The sequence below is a fragment of the Macaca fascicularis genome, chromosome X (assembly GCF_037993035.2).
Source record: "Macaca fascicularis isolate 582-1 chromosome X, T2T-MFA8v1.1".
Lineage (NCBI taxonomy): Eukaryota > Metazoa > Chordata > Mammalia > Primates > Cercopithecidae > Macaca > Macaca fascicularis.
In genome coordinates, this window is record NC_088395.1 from 121884276 (window position 1) to 121907891 (window position 23616).

Sequence of the window (23616 nt, forward strand, 5' to 3'; positions counted from 1 at the left end):
GAGGGAGGGAGGGAGAGTCTTGCTCTGTCACCCAGGCTGGAGTGCAGTGGCTCAATGACAGCTCACTGTAGCCTCCAATTTCTAGGCTTGAGGGATCCTCCTGCCTCAGTCTCCCGAGTAACTGGGACTACAGGTGTGCACCACCATGCCCTGCTAATTTTTTAAATTGTTTATAGTGACAGGGGTCTCTTTTTCCTGCCCAGGCTGGTTTTGAATGCCAGGCTTCAAGCAATCTTTCCCCTCCACCTCCCAAAGTGTTGGGATTACAGGCGTGAGCCACCTACTGGCCTCCTGGTATTTCTATAAAGCCTTCAGGGCAGTAATTGAAATTACCTATTTTAGGGATCCTGGAAAAGAATTGTACCTTGCACTGAGATTTAAGATGTTAGTTTTAAGTTTGTAGATGTTACTGTTTAAGCAAATAGTTTCCATGGAGTACCAAAACATTACAATTAATTTAATGGTTTATAATAGGAATAAGTGAAAATATAGAAATTAGCTATGAGCATAGCACTTTCACTTTATAAAATTTTAAATAATTTAAAAACTGTGTATTTCTTGAATTTATATAATACTTTACGCTTTCATACAGTTATAAATTATGTATCAGTTTCCCTTTTAGAAATGAAACTCGTATTTCTAATTATTTATAAAATGCTATAAGGCATTTGGAACAAATTACAGTACTACTGATAAGCATTCACTTAGCCCAATTTTCTGACCTGCACTTTGGAGGCTGAGCTGTTCCAAATCTTCAGAGCATTTTCCTTCCTCCACAAAAAAAAAAAAAGGTTGATATAAATGTTAATGAAGGTATTGATTCATTTTTGAAAAATAATATATTTAATTCAAAATGGAAAACAAGGCACAGGAAAGATCTTAATGTTCTGAATCATTTCTGGTTAAAAAAATACATATTACTATTTTAAATACTGCAAGACAAATTCAAAAGACGAAAGAATCCTTGACAACTGGTTCTCATCTTGCACATCCATTCTGTGCATCTGGGGAGCTCCAATACATAAGCATATGTTGCTGGGGGCTAGGAGAGGCTGGTATTTACATTCAGATTTAAAGGAAGTATTGCCAACCCTTTGCAATCTGTTACCTATGCTTCTCTCATTTGTGGGACTTCTCTTCTGTAAAAGCTGAAATTCACACTAATCCAGAGAGATTATGCCATTTTAATGAGCAGTACCTGCTTTGATGAAGGTAAAAAAGAAATTGGAAAGCTTTTTAAAAAGCTGCAATTTATTTATCAGCTTTGATGAAGAGAAAAGAAAGGATCTATTCCTTTAACAGAAAAAAAAGGATCATGTATACTCAAAGATTAGGTAAGGGAGAAAGGAGACTTAAGGAAGCAAAGTAAACAAAGCCTTTCCATTGTGTGGCAGAATTACCTGACAAGGGACCTCTTTGCAGACATTGAATTGTTCCTAAAGATGTGAACAATTTACTCCAGCCTCCCAAGGAATAATACAGTGACTTTCATGTCTCTTAGAATCAGAGTTATTAATTAGGGAGCAGGTTCAAGGAGCAGCTCAAATAAAGAATCTTTGCATTCTGTGATCTGTCTGAGGTACTGTCTCAAAACTAACAAATCATCTCTCTGCTGAGGTGCTATTCAGATTTTGTCTTACCTTGCATCCTCATCACCCCCTTATCTTGGATCAGATCCTTAAAGCTTGGATTTTTCATTTCCTTTGGTTGACAAGGTTCCTGAACTTGGTCAGTCCAGTACTGGCCCTATACTTCTGCGTAGGTGCAAGACTTTGAAACACACTTATAACCTACTGAGCCAGTACCCTATTGTTGACGTCACTTCTGTAGAAAACTAACAGCTGAAAGGGACTCCACCCTACTACATGACATCCGTTATGGAAATGTCTCTGAAGTGCATCATTATGTAGCACATTTGCAAAGCCACATTTAAAACGGAAATATATAAAAAGAAAATTATAATCCTCAAAAGGCCACCTGCTAAAGTGACTTTATAAAAGGACTTAAAAAAAAAAGATTAGGGCAAGTCAATTTGCTGTTGCAGGGCTCAGTTTTACTCATCTGTACTGTGAGGGGAGTGGTCTATAATATTCCCTCTAATACAAATATCCCATGGTTTTAATTATCAAATTATTTTACTTTTAAAATTTGATGCTTCAAAAGAGCCTAAATTAAGTAAAATTGAATGAACTGTCAGCCATATGCTTTGGGTGTTTTTCTTTTTATAGCACATTAAATTTAGAATACATTTAATTGGTTTAAAATTACCCCCTCTGAAATGGTTTATGTGACCCATAATTCAGAGTTTATCAGGTAGAATAAGTTGGGCTATAATCATGTGTTTTCTTTAAAAAATTGGATAAATTGGCCAGTCACAGTGGCTCACATCTGTAATCCCAGCACTTTGGGAGGCTGAGGAAGGCGGATCACTTGAGGCCAGGAGTTCGAGACCAGCCTGGGAGACATGGTGAAACCCTGTCTCTGCTAAAAATACAAAAATCATTAGTCCAGGCACGGTGGCTCATGCCTGTAATTCCAACACTGAGAGGCCGAGGTGGGTGGATCACCTGAGGTCAGGATTTCGAGACCAGCCTGGACAACATGGTGAAACTCTATCTCTACCAAAAATACAAAAATTAGCCAGACGTGGTGGTGCGTGCCTATAATCCCAGCTACTCTGGAGGCTGAAGCAGGAGAATCGCTTGAACCTGGGAGGTGGAGGTTGCAGTGAGCTGAGATCGTGCCCCTCAACCCCAGCGTGGACAACAGAGCAAAGCTCCATCTCAAAAAAAAAAAAAAAAAAAAAAAAAGCGAAATTTGGATATATTAAGCCTGCCTTTTAATACCATCTTCTACTATTTTCTCATACCATATACTCTAATACAATATCTTCTAATACTATCCTCTAGGTAATTAGGTTTCAGCATATGAATTTTGGGGGACATAAACATTCAGACCATAGCATGTAATAAAACATACGTGCTTATCTCAGAGATTTATCACCAGCGAGCTAACCATTTTTTCAAGGAAGTGAGAAGAAAGGTGCAATCATTAATAGTGTTCCTTTGCCTTATTTTATTTAGATAAAAGTACAGTGAATGCTTCCTGTAAAATCCTTTGGTTCTAATCACAAACTGTAGCGTCAGACAAGAGATGGAATCATCCCACACACTCACACATCTCAGCTCCTGCATTACTAGCAAAATGATCTTGGGCAAAAGTTACTTATTCCTTAAATCTTAGTTTTCTCATATGAAAATGGGAAAAATAATGCTTTCGTTAATGAGTTAGTTATTAGCATTAAAGAGATCATGTATATAAAGTTTCTAGTACAAGGCCTAGAAGAAGCTCAGTAAGTAGTAGCTATAGTAGTTGCCATTTTATTCCTCCTCACTCCCTCCCACCCGCAAATTTGGCCATTGTGATTTCAAATTTGAAAGGCGAAAAAGAAGAGAGTAGACAGCCATCCCATCAGTTGCTTGGTATGAAACATTGTGAAGACCTAAGATTGTAATAATGAAAGAGTGCTAATTTCAATCTGTTTCGTATCATCAGTTATAAACCAACTCCTAAATACCTCTTTGAGAACATGGTTCCATCCAGATGCCAAGATAATATTGGAGCAAGCATAGTAATCCAGACAGGGGTCCACAGACTATAGCCTGACGACCCAAACTGTTGTTGTCTGTTCTTGTAAGTTTTACTGGCACACCACCATGCCTGTTTGTTCGTTTGTTTGTTTGTTTCTGAGACAGAGTCTTGCTCTGTCGCCAGGCTGGAGTGCAGTGGTGTGATCTCAGCTCACCTCACTGCAACCTCCACCTCCAGAGTTCAAGCGATTCTCCTGCCTCAGCCTCCTGAGTAGTTGGGATTACAGGCACGTGCCACCATGCCTAGCTAATTTTTTTGGATTTTTAGTAGAGACGGGTTTCACCATGTTGGCCAGGATTATCTCCATCTCCTGACCTCGTGATCTGCCCACCTCGGCCTCCCAAAGTGCTGGGATTACAGGCATGAGCCACTGTGCCGGGCCTTATTTATTTTTTAATTTATTTATTTTGAGAGGGAGTCTGGCTCTGTTGCCCAGGCTGGTGTGCAGTGGCGCAGTCTCAGCTCACTGCAACCTCCACCTCTCGGGTTCAAGTGATTCTCGTGCCTCAGCCTTCCAAGTAGCTGGGACTACAGGAACGTGCCACCATGCCTGGCTAATTTTTTTAATTTTAATTTTAATTTTATATTTATTTGTTTTTGAGACAGAGCCTTGCTCTGTCGCCCAGGCTTGAGTTCAGTGCTGCAATCTAGGCTCACTGCAACCTCCACCTCCTGGGTTTAAATGATTCTTGTGTCATAGCCTCCAGAATAGCTGGGACTACAGGTGCAAGACACCAGGTCCGGCTAATTTTTTGTATGTGTAGTAGAGACGGGGTTTCACCATGTTAGCCAGGCTGGCCTCGAACTCCTGGCCTCAAGTGATCTGCCTCCCTCAGCCTCCCAAAGTGCTGGGAATACAGGCATGAACCACCACACTCGGTTGTTTGTTTGTTTGTTTGTTTGTTTGTTTGTTTGTTTTTGAGATGGAGTCTTGCTCTGTTGCCCAGGGTGGAGTGCAATGGCATGATTTCGGCTCACTGCAACCTCTGCCGACCGGGTTCAAGCGATTCTCCTGTCTCAGCCTCCTGAGTAGCTGGGATTACAGGCATGCACCACCATGCCCTGCTAATTTTTGTATTTTTAGTAGAGGAGGGATATCGCCATGTTGGCCAGGCTGATCTTGAAATCCTGACCTCAGGTGATCCATCCACCTCGACCTCCCACAGTGCTGGGATTACAGGCATAAGCCACCTGCCCAGCTTGTTTATTTATTTTTTATGGTTGCTTCCACAATACAACAGCAGAGTTGAGTAGTTGCAACAGACACTGTATGGCTCGTATGCAAAAATATTTACACTCTGGCCCTTTACAGGCAAAGTTTGCTAACTTCTGACTTAGCATAATCTTAGGCATATGATCTCATTTCAAGTGGCGTCCTTTCCAAAGGACTCCCAAATATTTAAAACTTTTTATAAAGCCTTAATTAAGCAGTTTTAGGCCTACTCTATTCCAACCACCAAATGGGATTTAAGCTATGATAATGTTGCTCAGTTTATGAAAGGAAATGCCTCCCTGAATGAAAAACTTTACATTCTATTTTCACCCTTGTTCAGGTGAATCCATGGTATTGATAAAGAAACAAACCAGTGAAAACATTATTGGTTCTGAATTACCGAAGAGATGTGTGTTGATTCAGAATGAAACTTCTTATCTTCAAACCTTCTGTGGCACTTCCTAAAGAACTTCTTGGTTACTTAAACCAAATGTGCAATTATCTTTATAACTGCAAGTATTTATGAAAACTGTGGCATGATTTAAATACCTCGACCAATTTAGTCATATGGTAATTCAAACCTTTTTAAAAGTATCAAAAAAAGCACCTTTTACTGCCTAGGTTCTGTTTCTGGCTTATTTGATTTGTTTAAATGTTTTTTTGTAATGTTTAATTTACATCTCCTTTGTAGTAAGTTAAAGCACTATGTTCTTCTTTCAGTGACAGTGACAAAAATGGGATCATGCTAACCAAGAAGTGGATGAATTTATCTCCCAAGGCCCTTTTGATTGCATGAGTTTAGTTTCTTCTCTGCAATTACAGATCCTTTCATATCATATCCTCATTAGTATGGTTCTCAGCCTAATTCTGTCAATCTTCTCTTTTTGAATAGCAGCTATATAGAGATACGTTAAATCAAACTAAAATTTTGCCTGAGAAAGTCTTTGTACTTGTATACTCGAATTCTTAAGTATAAACTGCAACCTAACTTGGTAGGTAAGCAAACTGAAAACCTAATTTAGGAGTAGGCTTCTATAACAATAGCTGAGTCTCAGCCAATCACAGCCGCCATACTTCAACAACCACTCGCAGGCAGCCAGCTGTTCAAACCCTTCTCAAATAAGGCAGAGGCCCAGCTGTTTCTGTACGCGCTTCTGTATTCTGTATGTTATTTTCCTGTTTCTGTCCATAAATCTTCTCTGACCATGGGGGAGCTCCAGAATCTCTGAATCTGTTCTGATTCTGGGGGCTAGCTAATTCTCTAATCGTTTTTGTTTTTCTTGCTCAGTTAAATTCTGTTAATTTTAATGCCTAAAGTAACAGATCTAATTTGCATATCATATAGTTCACCAATTAAAATGTACAATTCAATAGTTTTAAATTTATTCATAATAGTTATGCAACCATCACTACAGTCTATTTTCGAATATTTTCATTACCCCAAAAAGGAACCTCACTAGCAGTCACTCCTCATTTCCCTCCAATTGCCCATACCCCCAGTCCTAGGCAACCACTAATCTACTTTCTGTCTCTATGGATTTTCCCTTTTTGTACATTTTATATAAATGGAACCATACAATATGCGGTATTTTGTTATTGGCCTCTTTCACTTAGCATAATGTTTTCAAGGTACAACCATGGTGTCACACTGTCAATCTCTTTATAAAGTCATTATTTTGCATACTTAGTAGACACAGACCCAAATATTTAACTATAAGCATTCTTGGTAGAATAAACAGTTATAGCATTTAAAAATCTGATTATATTCTCTCTCTTTCTCTCTCTCTCACACACACACACATAATGCAGGCACACACTCGTAAATTCACCAAAATTTGGCCTTACATATTCAGAAATCAATTAAACGCAATAGATTGGACATGACTGTTTCTTTAGAAGTCTGGCTACTACTGTGGAAGATTATGGATAATCCTTATAAATTTTGAAATGTGTGCTACAATTTATTCTGAAGGGTTGTTTGTATATGTTTAAAAGACTTTTTTAATAGGAAGCCTCCAATATTTCAAATTACATTCTAATAAAGGTTGAGGTTGAATATTTCACTGAAAAGAATGCTTTATAGCCCAGACACACAAAATGATAACATCAAGTTGTATATCTGAGCTAGTGCACTCACCTACCTTAAATTCTCTGTAAGTTACAGGCATGTTATTAATAATACTTCCTTAAAAGCAAAATGTGATATGTGCCAATTAATTTTGTAAATCTCATTGAGGGAGGGATTATTATGGCTCTAACTAAAGTAACTGTCAAAATTACTGTAACCTGGCCAGGCAAGGTGACTCATGCCTGTAATGCCAGCACTTTGGGAGATGGGTGGATCACCTGATATCAGGAGTTTGAGACCAGACTGGCCAACATGATGAAACCCAGTCTCTACTAAAATACAAAAAGTTAACCCGGCGTGGTGGCGCACCTGTAATCCCATCTACTCAGGAGGCCCAAGAATGGATTGTACCCAGGAGTTGGAAGGTTGCAGTGAGCCGAGATTGCATCATTGCACTCCAGTCTGGGTGACAGAGCAAGACTCCATCTCAAAAAAAAAAAAATTACTATAACTAAAAGCAAGACTTTCTGTAACTTGCAGTTTAATTAATGTAAGACAAGAAAGATTCACAAATCTTTTCTTTTATTTTCTTTCCCTCCTTCCCTCTCTCCCTCCCTCTCTCCTTCTTTTTCTCTCTCTCTCTTTCTCTCTTTTCTTTCTTTTTCTTTCTTTACTTTATTTATTATACTTTAAGTTCCAGGGTACATGTGCACAACGTGCAGGTTTGTTACATATGTATACATGTGCCGTGTTGGTGTGCTGCACCTGTTAACTCTACATTTACATTAGGTATATCTCCTAATGCTATCCCTCCCCTCTCCCTCGACCCCACGACAGGCCCTGGTGTATGATGTTCCCCTCTCTCTTTTCTTTTCTTTTCTTTCTTTCCTTTCTTCCTTCTGCTTCCCTCCTTCCCTCCCTCCCTCCCTCCCTCCCTTCTTTCCTTCCTTCCTCCCTCCCTCCCTCCCTCCCTTCCTTCCTCCCTGCCTTCCTTCCTTCTTTTCTTTCCTTCTTTCAACAGGGTCTTACTCTGTTGTCCGGGCTGGAGTTCAGTGGTGATATCATAGCTCACTGCAGCCTCAACCTCCCAGCCTCAAGTGATCCTCCAACTTCAGCCTCCCAAGTAGCTGGAATTACAAGCATGTACCACCACCATGTACGGCGAATTTTTGTATTTTTTTGTAGAGACTGGGTTTTGTGATGTTGCCCAGGCTGGTCTCAAATTCCTGGGCTCAAGAGATCTACCCACCTCAGCTTCTGAAAGTGCTGGGATTACAGGCATGAGCCCCGCCCACAAGTCTTTTTAATCACTAAAGTAAGTATAACAAATATATTTTATCTTTTAAAAAGATTACATTAATGAGATCCCAAGCAATCTTCCTTCCCATTGATGTTATCACTGCACCTTTGTGGCAGGCAAATCCTCAGTTTTTCTTTTCCAGATAAGGAAGTAGAAGCCTGGAAAGAAAGCCCAAACTCAGAAACTCACCTAAAGCTGTCCTATTTAAATAAGGTTTAGCTTGGTTGGGTGCGGTGGCTCAGGCCGGTAATCCCAGTAGTTTGGGAGGCCCAGGCATGTGGATCACTTGAGCCCAGGCATTCAAGTCCAGCCTGGACAGCATGGCAAAACTCCACCTCTACAAAAAAAAAAAAAATTGGTCGGGTGTGGTGGCACAAGCCTGTAGTTCCAGCTGCTTGGGAGACTGAGGTGGGAGAATAACCTGAGCCTGGGAAATTGAGGCTTCAGCGAGCCATGATCGTGCCACTGCACTCCAACCTGGGTGACAGAGCGAGACTCTGCCAAAAAAAAAAAAAAAATTGACATACATAGTGAACTGTAACCTAAATAGATGTGTAAACACACTGTAACCCTTACTTGTAAAAATTACTGAGTTTTGGCCAATCAAAGGCAGCCAACTGTTCAAACTAAGTTCAAATAAAGCAAATGCCAAGCTATAACCAATCCAGCTGTTGCTGTACCCCACTTCCATTTTCTGTATGTAACTTTTTTCTGTCCATAAATTCTCTCTGAACATGTGGCAGCACCAGAGTGTCTCTGCACCTAGTCTGGTTTGGGGTGGCTGCCCCATTATTCATTGCTCAATTAAACTATGTTAAATTTAATTTGTGTGAAGTTCTTCTTTTACCACTTCCTAGGAATAAAAATGGTTTTCATTTCTACTTACCTATATCAAGTCTTACCCATCTTTTTCAAGCCTAGCTCAAGTTCCATTGCACAAAGGATGCCTTCTATAACGGCTTTAGCCCTATTACTCTCATTCTTTTCAGCCTACATACGGTACTTCTTATATATTCTATCTTGAATTGTTTTCTCTTTCAGTTATGTGTACTTTGATCTTGAATTGAATATTGATCTTGAATTTGAATATTAGACTATTAATTCATTGTGGTTTGAGACCATACTTTTTCTATGTTGCTTATAATAGTTATCTGATTGATTAATTAGATATTTAACAGCCAGAAAATCGGGGGGGGACACTTTAATTTTGAGCATTTCCAGTGATGATAATGACCTTTATTAAATCTATATATTATAAAGTCCATACTGATTAAATATGTCCTAATCTTATTAAAGATACTTCAATTGATTTTTTGTCTTTTTTTTTGTTTTTTCTTATTCTCAGATACTGATAATTATTCTTTTTTTACAAGTGAATATCTGAAATAACCTTGGACATGTCAGAGTAATTTCTTTATGTGAATGTGCGTGTAAGATAGTCGGCCTGCATTAGCAAACATTCAGATTCATACTAACCTTTAGGTTTGAAAAATATTTGACAATTGCCTATTTACTATTAATATTCATGTGCTATATATGTGTACATTTTGAGCTGGAAACATAAAAACAATTCACTAATAAACAGTGGTAATAACTGTTCAAATCTGTATCCTATGGGTCAAAAAAAAATTAAGAATTGTCCAGGTCTTTCAAGATTTCCTCTATGCCAAATATTTTAAATATAAGAGAAACCTTTAAAATCATACTTAATTTTCATAAAAATGTCATCTCACAGCATACTGAATAAAAAGAGGGATTAGGATCAATCCAAGAACCTAAAATATCACAACATGGAATAGAATTATCCATGAATTTAAAAGATGATTTAAAAAAAGGATAATTCCTTGAAAATAATCTGATAAAATAAAATACAATTAATTAAAACAAATTAGTACACAATTGTACATTTAGAGACTGAGAAAACAATTAGGTGTGTTAGAAAAATGATTTAGTATTGAATTGATCAAGATTCTTTAAGTTATTCCTGACATATAAAGTTTGTGCAGCAAAATCATATTTTAATAGACTACAGAAAGGAGGTTTTAAAAAAAATGATAAAAATTATCCTGGGCAGGACGAGGAAAAAGAAGAAAAAAATAAAGTAAAATAAAATAAAAAATGGATAAAAAGTTCAAGCCAGTGGTCGGGCACGGTGGCTCACGTCTATAATCCCAGCACTTTGGGAGGCCGAGGTAGGTGGATCACCTGAGGTCAGGAGTTTGAGAGGAGCCTGGCCAACATGGTGAAACCCCATCTCTATTGACAAAACAAAAATTAGCCAGGTGTGGTGGCAGGTGCCTATAGTACCAGCTACCTGGGAGGCTGAGTCAGGAGAATCGCTTGAACCTGGGAGGCAGAGGTTGCAATGAGCTGAGACTGCGCCATTGTACTCCAGCCTGGGTGACAAGAGTGAAACTCTGTCTCAAGAGAAAAAAAAAATAAGTTCAAGCCAGCAATGACATGTTAAGAATTAAAAATTAAAAATGGATAAAAGAGGAAACTGACAACTTTAGGAAAATTTCAGGGAAAAATTTAGACTATGTACACATAATACTTTGTGAACTAGACTGGGGAGAGTATTGGTGTTGGGCAGAACAATAGGAAAAACAGCAAGAAAAAGGGGGATGTGCATATCAAAGGAGGAAAGAAAGGTAGTTTGGATAGACAAAAAACCTAAGAGGGATATTGGAGCCTTTCTATGATATCAACGGAGGACAGGAAGAATAAATGGTTTTCAAAATTTTGCGATATTGACTTTAAGTGATTTATTACAAAGGCATTAGGATTGAAAATTGGAAATAGAAGAAAAGGTAAAAACTCTTAGGTTATTGATTCACAAGGTCTGTGAGAGTCCTATATATATTAATAGCTTTTTGTTGCTGTTGTTTAACAAGAATAGACTCATAAAATAACCATTAGTTCAACAAACATTTACTGAACTCCTATGTGTCAAGAACTACGCAAGTCACTGTCAAAATGAATTAAAGCCTATAAGCAGGTGGAGGGAACCCGACAAACATCTGTGCAGGTTTTTTGATATAGATAAGAAAACGATCAACTTTGGGTTACTTGTGAATGATCCTCTGTGAGGTAAATTGATTGTGTGAAAGATTATAAAGAAATGCTGTTTAAGAGCTTTGAGCCTGGGCTCCTTTCTTCTAGCAAAATGCTAAACTTTGAAAAGGTCCTTTAGATTCTGGGCTACACAAAGGTAGCTTAGTTACATCAAACTGGCTGGCTATCTTAATAGTACTCATTAAGATGGAGTTCTACCTGGATTATACAGTAGAGCTTGTTAAACAGGAATCTCAACTAGCATCCAAATAGGTGCTTCTGTGTTTAGGGAGTGTTTTATCTGTTGGAAAGTTACTGACGCAATGAGAACTAATGCCATCAGCTAGGTACTCTGCAGCTTTGAAACTATGGACTATTGCATTTCGATTAAAATGACATTTCTTGACTGAATTCCGACATCCTCAGTGGTAGTGGTGAATGAACACTTTTATCAAAGTATAGATTCTATTAAGCTTTTTAAAAAATTTATTAATTTTTTTTGTAGAGATGAGGTCTTGCTCTGTTGTCCAGGCTGGTCTTGAACTCCTGATCTCATGCAATCCTTCCACCGCACAGCCTCCCAAAGTGCTGGATTACAGGCGTGAGCTACCCCACTCGGCCCTATGTAAGCTTTTTTGAATAAAAAACAAGAACCGTAAATAGCATATACATAGGATTCTTAATATTTTTACTTTAAATTCTAGAATTTGAAAAATAAACTAAAATTGAATACAACATAATTGAGACAAATATATCTGCACTGGAAAATTTAGCTTACAGAGTCCCTTCATGCTATTGCTCAGTCTGTAATTTTAAGTTTAAGAGCAGGTGGAAGCTCTTCAGCGGTGACTGACAGACACCATAAAAGGTAGAAAACTGAAGGAGCCTATTTCCTGTATCTAAAAATTTTTTGTGAAGAATTCCAGAAGTCACACCAAACCTTGGGCCAATTACTGAATGCTAGAAATCTCATTTGGGAGCTTACTGTAAATGTGTGTGGCAACACACTGACTCCATGTTCAATCCGACGCCAACATGTTGAAATCAGTATTTTTGTCCTGACCCAAACCTGAACCAGTAGAAAATCTCCCATAACAGAAATTCAATGTTTGTGAAAGCATGATTGCCCTCTCATTTCTTTTTCACCTTCCTGTGCCTTTCATAAGTTCTTCCAGTTCGTTAATCATTAATTAATATTTAACAAGGCTTTTTCCTAGTGCCAAGTCCTCTGCTAGTCTAGCCTTTAGGCAATATACGAACTCCCCAAGTTCTTCCCTTTTAAGAAGCCTTGGCACTCACTACAGATTAATTTCTCTAAGGAAATTCATAATGGCAGACGAAATAGGGGTTCCTTTTCAAGAACATTCAATTTTAAAGCGTTTCAGCATTTTTTCCTGGTATATGTAAAATGTGACTTAATTGAACTAATTTTAAATGTTGACAGAACTTTCCAAGCACACATTTCCTGAACAAAATGGTTACAACTGAAACAGGAAAGGGCTTACACTTTTTCCTTCTACAGCTATCCCACAAGTCAGTCTCGTGACCTGCCCCTGCAGAATCCCTCAAACTCTGGCTCTCTGAGTTGATTTTGGATCTACCATGAGCCATAGGTTTGGAATGCAGATAACCTCCACGTGTATTAATGAAAGAGGTCAGCTATGACGTAGAAGCCATCTCCTGGGCAGAGAAGGAGAAGAAATGGCAGTCTGGGGAGCAGTAACATGTCTCCAGGTTTTCTCTGGTGAAAGGAGACTGATGAGAATTGATACCCATTTCTGGTCAAAAGAGTGGAACCAAGGTACTTCCAACCACCTCCTCTCACCCCTCTCCACATGGACAAACATACCAGACAGGTGATGTGGGCTAACAATTTACTTGGCATGAGGCCAAAGGCTTGAGCCCTGCCCTGCCCATATTCTTCTCCTTTGACTTCTTAAGGAAAGGAATGATTGCTGATGTTTCCCTCTGTGCCCTTTGACACCTGGACTGATTGTTGTAGATGTAATTAGGAATGTTCCCCAACATGCCGTTATTCTTCTCACGATTCTGGGAGAAACTGTACCCCTCCCCCATAGACTTATATAGGTGGCATTCAAATTCTCGTTCCCAACTTTTTCATATTTTTATTAATCCCATAAGATTTTGTGAATACGTACTCCGAGACAGGCACGTTGGACTTCTAACTTCTTCTTAGCCCAAGTAGGAAGGGGAGACTCAGGCGTTGGGGACCATTCTCCTCTCCCTGCTGCAGAGTTGCAGTCCCTATCCCTCCTGGGTGCCCATCCCCGTGCCTATTTTCCTGGATCCCCACCCAGTTGATGTGACAGGCTCGTGGCCCAATCCCCTTCCTGGTTCCCAGGCCGACTGCTAGCACCACCCGAGCCAATGGCGGCGGCCGAGGGGCGGAGGGGGCTGGCAGGAGGGGAGGGAGCGCTGGCTTTAGAACCAGAGCCGCAAAGATTCCGAGGTGCAGAAGTTGTCTGAGTGCGTTGGTCGGAGGCAGTCCGGCCAGACCCAGGACTCTGCGACTTTACGTAAGTGCTTTGTAGGCGCCGGCGGGCACTAGGGGAGCGGGTTTCCGGGGCGTGGGCAGGAGTGGTCCTGGGGAGAGCATCTCGATTAAGCTCAGCAGGAACGTGCCTCGCACTGCGGGGCGGGGGTTGGGGGAGAGGGAGGTCGGAGAAATTTCAGCCGGAGCCCTCGGGTGCCCGGGCGATCGGTCGCAACCAAAATGGGTGTGGGAGTGACGGGGAGTTTCCCTACCAGCACTCGCCGCAAACACGTTTTCTGCTCTTCACTGTATTAAGTGGTGCTTTCTTACTAGTTACTCTTAACTTGTTGCCAGTCTTGGGCTGGAGTGCTAGACGCCAACCCTTGCCCTGATTCCCCTCCGCGGCTGCGGCCCCGAAGTGGAAAAGCAGCGCACAACTTCCCTCTGTCGTCCTTCTCCAGCTACTGCCATCCCCCCTCCCCTCCCGCCCGGACTCAGGAAATCCCGGAGCCAGCAGCCTGCTACTCCTCCAGCCCCCACAGGCCAGCCTCGGGTGACCTGGCTGGCTTAAGCTGACCCTGGGGCTCTGGAGAGGGGGGGCCGTGGCTGAAGGAAGGAACGAGGTTTGGGTTGCCTGCCTTCTGCTTGCTTCCCTCGTCCTTAGTGAGGGCGTCGCGATCGCACCTCCTCTCCCTATGAGTAAGCACTTTTTTTTCCTTTCAGCAGGAGAACATCTCTGGGCCAGTAGGGCAGTACCTTTCCGCTCTCCCCTGTCCCCACATCCCCTGTTCTTTTTTCAGCTCCTTTGGCTCTGCGGCCCCAGGCGCGCGGTCGGGGCGGCGGCAGTCCCGGACCTCTCCGACTCTTGGAGAGGGAGAGCCGAACGGGCGACGGGAGGGAGGTAATATGCCCCCTCCCCCGCCTTTCCCCGCACAGCTGCACTTGCCTGTGTTTACTTTTCTCCACCCGCAGTACTTAAGCGCTCTAATGAGAAGCCCGGGGACGCCGACCACCCCCGCCCTGGCTTCTCGCCAGTCCCAAAGTTGCTGCCGCCGTCGCTACTCCAGTGTGCTGGCGGTTCCGACCGCCGGGCTCCGGGACGTAAGATGATCCCAGCCCGGGAGGTGGAGTGGGGGTTAATGGCATCTGACTCTAGCTTTATGCGATGCTCCTTGCCTTTCACCTGAGCAGCACGATATCCCCATTGGTGCAGAAGGTTGAGCTTTTGCAAAAGGTTGAGCTTGGAACTAAGTGGGTTGGAGAGCCTCACCATTTAGCATCAGACAGACGGGATGCTGGGGGCGCCCGGCCTGTTAAGAGGGATGGGGAGGAGGGAAGGGAGCCTGGCTAACAGTAGGTAGAAAATGTAGGGAAAAGTAAAAACTGTTGAAGAGCAAGCACTTACTCCACTTTGCTGGATGTCACAATGGACTGGGGAGCCTAAACTTGATCCTCGAGATGCAGTTTATGGTGAATTCCAGCTAAGTGGCTGGAGCCCCACACATACCAATTGGAATCACGTGCCCCAAGTCTCTGATGTGATGGTCACATGACGTCTTTTTACTTTAAAGCTGGAATGTGATGGTTGAGGCCCATATTCCAAAAACCACCTCTGCGTTTGAAAAAAAAAGGTGGGGAGAAGTGTGAACTAGCTTCTAATCAAGGAATTCTACTAGGATTTTGGATGAGGGACCAGAAAGGGAATTTGGTGCTCAGCTTTTATCCAAAACAAAAACAGGAGCTGTTTTTAAAATAAGGGATTGAAATATATGTGAGTTGGGACATATATCTCCTCTGTTCTTCAATCTCATGGTTTTTCTAAATTTAAAAAACATCTTACTAATTATTTTCTAGGGAAGTCATCCTTTTACTCATGCCCCATTTTGTCCCTGAATGCTAGATTTGAAGCTATATCCCACAAGATGGTGTTAAAAAGTAAGGCTCTGTTCATCTTCCTTGGTCTGGCCTATATTTTAATTAGACTGTTCCCTATTTTAGACATCTACTTAAAGGTGGTAGATAACCTCTTGACTAAAATTAACCAGTTATTTGTGGTTTTGAATTAATTAGATTAGAAATCATGCACAAAAACAGTGGACAGTAAATTTGATACATCGAGTTGGTTGGGTTTTTGCCTGTCAGTGGTTTGGTAGAATAATGAGAGGACATTGAAACGACTTTCCCATATTGACCTACACCCGCCCAAGTGACCCAAGTTAAGGTTGCTGCTGGGAAAACGTGGCAATTTGGCTATTCAGATTATATATTACAGAGTATAGAAGAGGAGCCTCTGAGGTCAGGAGTTTAAAAGCTTTGCTTATCTGGAAAGAAAAAAGAAAGAAAGAGAGAGAGAGGAAGGGAGGGAGGGAGGGAGGGAGGGAGGAAGGAAGGAAGGAAGGAAGGAAGGAAGGAAGGAAGGAAGGAAGGAAGGAAGGAAGGAAGGACGGACCTGGTTGATGCGTATTCAGCCTTGGAAACAACCAGGGCAGAAGATATTTAAGAGATTCTGACTTTGTATTCTTTTGCCAAAAACCCTTTGTCTCCTGCAGCAGCCTCTGAATGACTGCAGCACTCCATTTTCTTGCTGTTCATCCGTTTCTGAGCCCGAAAACTAGAACAACCTTAAAGCACATAGTTCTGATCCCAAGGCTAGCTTTGTGGCACAGATTAGCTGGAAATGGATTTAAGGTGCACCTGAGTTACTAGAGTTAACTACACTGGTAGATAGACCCCTCTAGTGGAAGTGAGGTGATAATATAATTTTGGATTGAAATAATAAATGTTTAACCTCAAAAAAAGCTAGTTATTACCACTCAACTAGGTTAAAGTGGTAGGAGGATAAGTTCTTTTTTAAGTATTGTGAAATCATGTCCAAACAGAATCATTGCTAGGCTGTATTCCACAGCTTTTCATTGTCTTGGGATGCCTCCTCATTGAACACCACCCCCAATATTGCGGACTTCCTTTTTTGGTGGTATGATCTAATGAGCCCAAATTTTTATTAAAATTAGGGGGCTGGGAGTAAAATTCTTAATTTTTACTGCTAGATCCAGCAGATAGCAACCCCTTACTTTACCTGAGGTGGGGAGCTATTAATAAGTAAATGACGCTTTGCCTTGACTTAATACAGACGATCAACATTGAAGTCCAAAGTCTCTAGTCTGATGTAACCATTTAGATTCAATTGATAAAAATGACTAGGCTTATGGCATTTTGGGTAGAAGGATTAATTGTAACTAGTGAGTAATAATTTGGGTGAAATTAAGCCTCTTCTACAAGTGATTACATGCACATTAGACTTTGACTGTGACTATTTATACTGGCAGAATGTCAGTATCCAGGGCACTACCAGAAACCCAGTGAGATTTTTCTCCCAGGTGAACAGAAACCTGTTACTGAAAAGAAAAGGGCAGCTTGGCCATGGTGCTTGAGCACCAAAGTGGTTCTTTTTGGTGACACTGAGAGGGTACAAGAAGAAAGTCCATTTGCCATTATCCCATATTATGTTTTAGGCATTATTTCTACTTGGATTTTCATGAAATGTACTGACAGTGTTCTTAGCACATATGATAAATTCATGACTTTGCTATTGTGTTTGGTCTAGCATAATCTATGTGGAATGTATAAGCCGAACTGTTTCTTTTTTGCTGTTTGGTACAGATTCCGAAAGTAGCTGGTATAAAATAAAATTTGAAAATGAATATCTCTTGATACATGACAACATGGGGTATCTGTTTTTAGAATTATGTTGTCTTTGGTCATATGACAATTTTTCTTTTGGTGAAGAGTGATCCAGAAGGCAAAATTTTTGATCTGTGAAAATAATACAACTCATTTAGAAGAAGTCAGCTGGATCATGTTTTGAGTCTGTATTATTCTAGACAGTGATATACCACACAATGTATATTCAGTGTGTTGGAGGTTTCAAAGCTTTTTTGATACATTACAATGTTGGAAGCTCTTTTATATACCAGTGGTCATGACTAGCTGATTTTAGTTATGAGAGTGCTTTGGTTAAAGTTATGGAAACAGTCTAATCGTGAAATGTCAGTCTTAGGAGAAGATCTGATCATACTTGGGCCAATTTATTTTAGTTATGGAGGTGAGACAATTTCAAAAGATTCATGATAAATGTAATAATACCAAATTTTGCCTTAGTCTTGACACTTGAAAGATAAATATTAGTAAGTATAAACTGTTTTAGGGATGAAGAAGCATTGTTAGTATATGAAAATGAAAATACTAATTTCATTGAACTTGCCCTCAGAGGAACTAGATTCTAGATAGGGCTCTGCCATTGACTCATAATTTGACCTTCAGAAAGTCATTTAGAATTATTATATTGATAACTAATTGAGTATATACATGTGCCAGACACCATGCATGCTTTTGTTTATAAAAAGAGAGGATTGCTCAAGCTTTTTGGTTTGCTGGGTTTTATTTTTTCAAATATTCATAATCTGGCTTATTTCAGTTATCAGTTGACTTTTCAAACTTTGACGCAATTGCATTAATCCAAGCTAAATACTTTGTTGGCAAATTGATGACTATTCAGGAAACTGATCATCAGTGGGTTATTCCATGACTAATGTTAGTTCTTTAAAATAAAGAGGTGCCATTTATATAATTCCTTGACAGCGATTTTTGGTGCATTAAGCCTACTGATTTTATAATATGAGAAACCTTACATTTTCTTAAAAGTTTAGAAATGTATTTGATAATAAGGGTGGTGGTGTTGTTTATTGGAAAAGCATTGAGCATAGAATTTAGGGTCTTTTAGTCCTTTGCAGTCTGGACAGATAGATTATCTTAAGTAAATCATTGAAATTTTCTGTGGTCATATCTGGGTTTCACTTTATTTTTAAGCCATGTGATTTCAATCTACGTATTTCACAGGCATGGTGAAAGGATAAGTGAGAAACGTGAAGCTTTGGCTTTTAAGTAGACAGGTGCTATATAAATTCAAAGTACTGCAGCAGTATATCATAGAAACACTAAAGCTTTAACAAGAGTTTATAGAAATGGCAGGGTTCTCATCGCGTAAGTCTTGCCACATTTTTCTTTGTCTGTAAAAGTTCTCCAGCCATCCAATTTTTACAAGCAAAGGAAAAATAAAGCCAGACATATTATAATGAAAAATAAGAGAATAGGTTGATAACAACAGAATAAAAACGTACATGTGATACTTTCTTCTTCCTCTTCTTCTTCTTCTTCTTCTTCTTCTTCTTCTTCTTCTTCTTCTTCTTCTTCTTCTTCTTCTTCTTCTTCTTCTTCTTCTTCTTCTTCTTCTTCTTCTTCTTCTTCTTCTTCTTCTTCTTCTTCTTCTTGAGATGGAGTCTCGCTCTGTTGCCCAGGCTGGAATGCAATGGCGTGATCTCGGCTTACTTCAGCCTCTGCCTCTCGGGTTCAAGTGATTCTCGTGCCTCAGTCTCCTGAGTACCTGGGATTACAGGCGCGTACCACCACGCCCGGCTAACTTTCGTATTTTTAGTAGAAACAAGCTTTCACCATGTTGGTCAGGCTGGTCTAGAAATCCTGACCTTGTGATCTGTCCGCCTTGGCCTCCCAAAGTGCTGGGATTACAGGCATGAGCTACCGCGCTCAGCCCATGTGATACTTTCTTCTATTTCTTACCTCAAATATTGTGCAAAATGGCCCGTTAAAGCCATTAATTGGGTGGTGTTTTTCCCCTTTTTAACTAACTACTGAGTAGAATTTTGGTCTTCAATGGTAATTGTTACAGAGTCCATTGGCTTACCATACCTCATTTTTAGTTTTGTGATTGCCCAAAATGGGAGGTTTCATGTAAAAAACCTCATAAAAAATCAAATTTTTCCTCCTCATAATTGCAGTCAAAAGGAGGACAACAGGCAGGTATGGGAAACTGCATAGTGGAAGAGAGAATCTATACATTTAAGTAGCATGCCATGAATAACACAGAAAATGGCCTGGCACGGTGGCTCACAGCTGTCATCCCAACAGTTTGGGAGGCCGAGGTGGGTGGATCACTTCAGGCCAGGAGACCAGCCTAGCCAAAGTGGTGAAACCCCGTCTACTAAAATACAAAAAATTAGCCAAGCACGGTGGAATGGGCTTGTAGTCCCAGCTACCCGAGAGGCTGAGGTGGGAGGATTGCTTGAGCCTGGGAGGCAGAGGTTGCAGTGAGCGGAAATCGCGCCATTGCACTCCAAGCCTGGGCGACCGAGTGAGACCCCGTCTCAAAAGAAAAAAAAAAAAAAGAAACCAGAAAATGCGGGAAGTTAAGTTGAAAAATTAACACCCTCAAAGCTATTAACTTGGATTTTCTTTTCTTTTCTTCTTGTTTTTGTTTTTTGAGTCAGATTTTCACTCTGTCGCCCATTCATACTCTGTCCAGTTCATTGAAAATGCAAGTCTGATTCCCTTAAGCTGTGATATTCATACACACACGAGTATATATACACTTATGTGTGCATATGTATATTATATAAAGTTTTATGTCATATATAAATATAATATAAAGTTTTTACTTTCTGTAAAATAAAATTTGTTAGGGTCATATAATAGTTTTGAATATTCATATTATTGTGTTCCGCATTATAAGCCCTAATTACATGGTGTTGCACTCAGATTGATATTCTGCTGTTGACACTGAAAATAATGCTTTCATTCATAGATGAATGTAATTTTCAAGCTTTTTTCCTGTATTTCTTAACTTGCTTGAATGTTCCCATTTTTGCCATTTCTTATTGTTCATTTTAACATTTTGGGGCTTGTGTTTCACATCAGGAAGAATTACCATTATAGGGTGCAAAGAATTTGCTCAGAGGTGAAAATGATACGAAATTGTCCCTAGGGCACATCCTATTGCTATAATATTCAATACGTATGAATTAATCTACTGGGAAAGTGTCTTACGTAGTGTGTACTTTAAAGATGTTTTCAATTACTTTGCTTTGGATTAGAAAAATTCAAGGTAAGTATAATTTAAAATGCTCATATTTTTATGTTTATTTTATGTGTAGAAAGAGACATCTTTAAAAATTGGAATAACACTATCCCATTCTTTTCATTTATTACATTATAAACATGTTTCCAAGTGATCAAATATTTTAAAAAATGGTTAAAATCAAAAAAAAATGTTTAAAATCACTGCACTATATTTTATATAATGACTATTTCATAATTTATTTCACTAATTCCAAGTTGTTGGACATTTGTTTCCATATCTTATAAATAATGCTTCAGTAAGCATTCTTGATCGAACATGATTTTGCACTCTGTCATTATTTCTTAGAAGAGAAGTCACCAAGATTGTTTTAAAGATGAATTCCTTTGATAGTCTCTGAAATTTAAATATTGGCTTAAACAAAAAGATAGCCTTGATTTCAGTGGCATTTAAAAAAAGAAGGCTGGGTGTGGTGGCTCAGTTCTGTAATCCCAACACTTTGGGAGGCCAAGGCAGGCAGATCACTTGAGGTCAGGAGTTCGAGACCAGCCTGGCCAATATGGCAAAACTCCGTTTGTACTAAAAATACAAAAGAATTAGCTGAGCATGGTGGCGCATGCCTGTAATCCCAGCTACTCGGGAGACTGAGGCAGGAGAATCACTTGAACCCAGGAGGTGGAGGTTGCAGTGAGCCAAGATTGCACTACTGCACTCCAGCCTGGACAACAGAGCAAGACTCTGTTTCAAAAAAGAAAGAAAAGAAAAGGCCATTCTTTATACAGTGTATTGTATCATATGTGACCCTAAACTGGAACTTGTTTAGGTAAAGTATATGTCTTGGAAGTATTTTTGTTTTCTCTGATCTAGTTAGCAGGTGCAAAGCAGGATGAGGTAGAATCCTGTGCCGTGTACAATCATAGGAAGTTCTGTTTTTTGAAACGGAACTGTTAATGGGGGAAGGGAGACACGTTTGTTTTTAAGAAGCCTTTATGTTTCATATTATTATAAAACTCAGTTCAAGTATACAAAGCTTATTTGTGCCCATGAGCATTCAGTATCCTAAAGAAACATTTAATCCTTTTGTTGGCTAAATGACTATTTGCTGATATGCCCTTTTATCTCAGGCTATTAGTTTCTTAAGGTACTTTGATATTACTCAATAAACTACAGTTAAACTAAGAGTTTTACATTTCATTCAGGTTGCTTAAATAATATAACTAAACATAGGTCCAATAGTAGTAAAAATTCTGATGTCGACACTTAATTTGTGCCTGTTTTCAGTATATGGAGATTCCTTACATTACAAGCACTTGAATTCACAAATATTTTGTGTATTTAAATGGCTCATTGTCCATTACATATCCCTCCTGAAACTTAACCCTTGCCATTTCACAGACCCTTCCCTGGTGTTTTTCTCTTTCCTCCAGTACACTAGCCTCACTCACCAAGGACTTTGTTGGTCTGGTAATTCCATTATGACCCAGAAGTGACTTGGAATGTTCCTCTGACCTAACAACACTTTCTCACTACCTTTCTTTTCTTTTCAGGGGGATCATGTACATTCTATGTTGCATAGTCAGAATGGATTTTAGCATAAAGTATGGGTTCCAATAGCTCTCGCATTTTATTATTTATTTATTTATTTATTTATTTTGAGACAGAGCCTCACTCTGTCGCCCTGGGTGGAGTGCAGTAGCACTATCACGGCTCACTGCAACCTCCATCCCCCAGGTTCAAGCAATTCTTTTGCCTCAGCCTCATGAGTAGCTGGGATTACAGGCTCCTGCAACCACGCCCGGCTAATTTTTGTATTTTTAGTAGAGATGAGGTTTCACCATCTTGGCCAGGCTGGTCTTGAACTCCTGACCTCGTGATCCACCTGCCTCGGCCTCCCAAAGTGCTGAGATTATAGGCATGAGCCACCACACCCGGGCCAGCTCTCCCATTTTATATCTCTGTGGCATTGAGGAGATTTCTTAACTCTTTTGAACCTCAATTTCCCCATGTAGAAAATGAAGATAATCCACTCACTTTTCACTTTGTTCTTATAATTATATGAGAACACTTATAAAGCAACTAGCATATATTAGGTGCTCCATAAGTATTTTCAATTACAGGTTGATTAATGTTGCCTTAGATGATTTCTGTCAGGTATCTATATCTACTTCTTTTTCTCTAATTTGAGCACCTTCCCTTTTTTTTTTTTTTTTTTTTTTTTTTTTTTTTTTTTTTGACAGAGTCTTGCTTTGTCGCCCAGGTTGGAGTGCAACTGTGCGATCTCAGCTCACTGCAACCTTCACTTACCGGGGTTCAAGCGATCCTTGTGCCTCAGCCTTCCGAGTAGCTGGAATTACAGGCATGTACTACCATGCCTGGTTAACCTATTTTTGTAGTTTGGTTTTTAGTAGAGATGGGATTTCCCCATGTTGCCCAGTCTGGCAAGATTTTAGAAATTAATGGGGGTTTTTGTGTTTTCTTTAATGGTGTTAGAAAAACACTCCTTTTGGCCGGGCGCGGTGGCTCAAGCCTGTAATCCCAGCACTTTGGGAGGCCGAGATGGGCGGATCACGAGGTCAGGAGATCGAGACCATCCTGGCTAACACGGTGAAACCCCGTCTCTACTAAAAAATGCAAAAAACTAGCCGGGCGAGGTGGCGGGCGCCTGTAGTCCCAGCTACTCGGGAGGCTGAGGCAGGAGAATGGTGTAAACCCGGGAGGCAGAGCTTGCAGTGAGCTGAGATCCGGCCACTGCACTCCAGCCGGGGCGACAGAGCCAGACTCCGTCCCCCCCCCCCAAAAAAAGAAAAACACTCCTTTTTAATTGTTTTCATTGTGAATGTGAAGGATTCTAACCATGTTTCAGGTTGAAGAAGCTTCTTCACTTAGCTCAGAAACCTGTTTATCATTT

The 23616-nt window shown here is 40.1% G+C and overlaps 1 protein-coding gene and 2 long non-coding RNA genes across 10 annotated transcripts in view; 1 reads left to right on the forward strand and 2 right to left on the reverse strand.

The window, feature by feature from the left end:
- LOC135969213 (uncharacterized) overlaps positions 1-15259 on the reverse strand; it is a 32673-nt gene extending 17414 nt beyond the window's left edge. The window contains exons 1-2 of the long non-coding RNA XR_010584349.2: positions 15186-15259; positions 8422-8569 (exon numbers count right to left, since the gene is read on the reverse strand). This is a non-coding gene — a long non-coding RNA (uncharacterized lncRNA). The remainder of the gene's footprint in view (positions 1-8421; positions 8570-15185) is intronic.
- On the reverse strand, positions 11755-13562 carry LOC141409393 (uncharacterized). Its single transcript, XR_012429893.1, has 2 exons — positions 13446-13562; positions 11755-11916 (listed from the first exon to the last, which is right to left on the reverse strand). It is a non-coding gene; the product is annotated as an uncharacterized lncRNA (long non-coding RNA).
- The window catches only part of PLS3 (plastin 3), an 87587-nt gene continuing 77707 nt past the window's right edge, over positions 13737-23616 (forward strand). For 4 of the 8 annotated variants that reach the window (XM_045384226.2, XM_074029264.1, XM_045384225.2 and 1 more), the window contains exon 1: positions 13737-13823. The gene's annotated coding sequence lies outside the window, so the exon portion shown is untranslated. Of the gene's footprint in view, positions 13824-14262; positions 14480-23616 lie in introns of those variants that run through there. The other 4 variants (XM_045384227.2, XM_074029267.1, XM_045384228.2 and 1 more) reach the window with 1 other exon arrangement.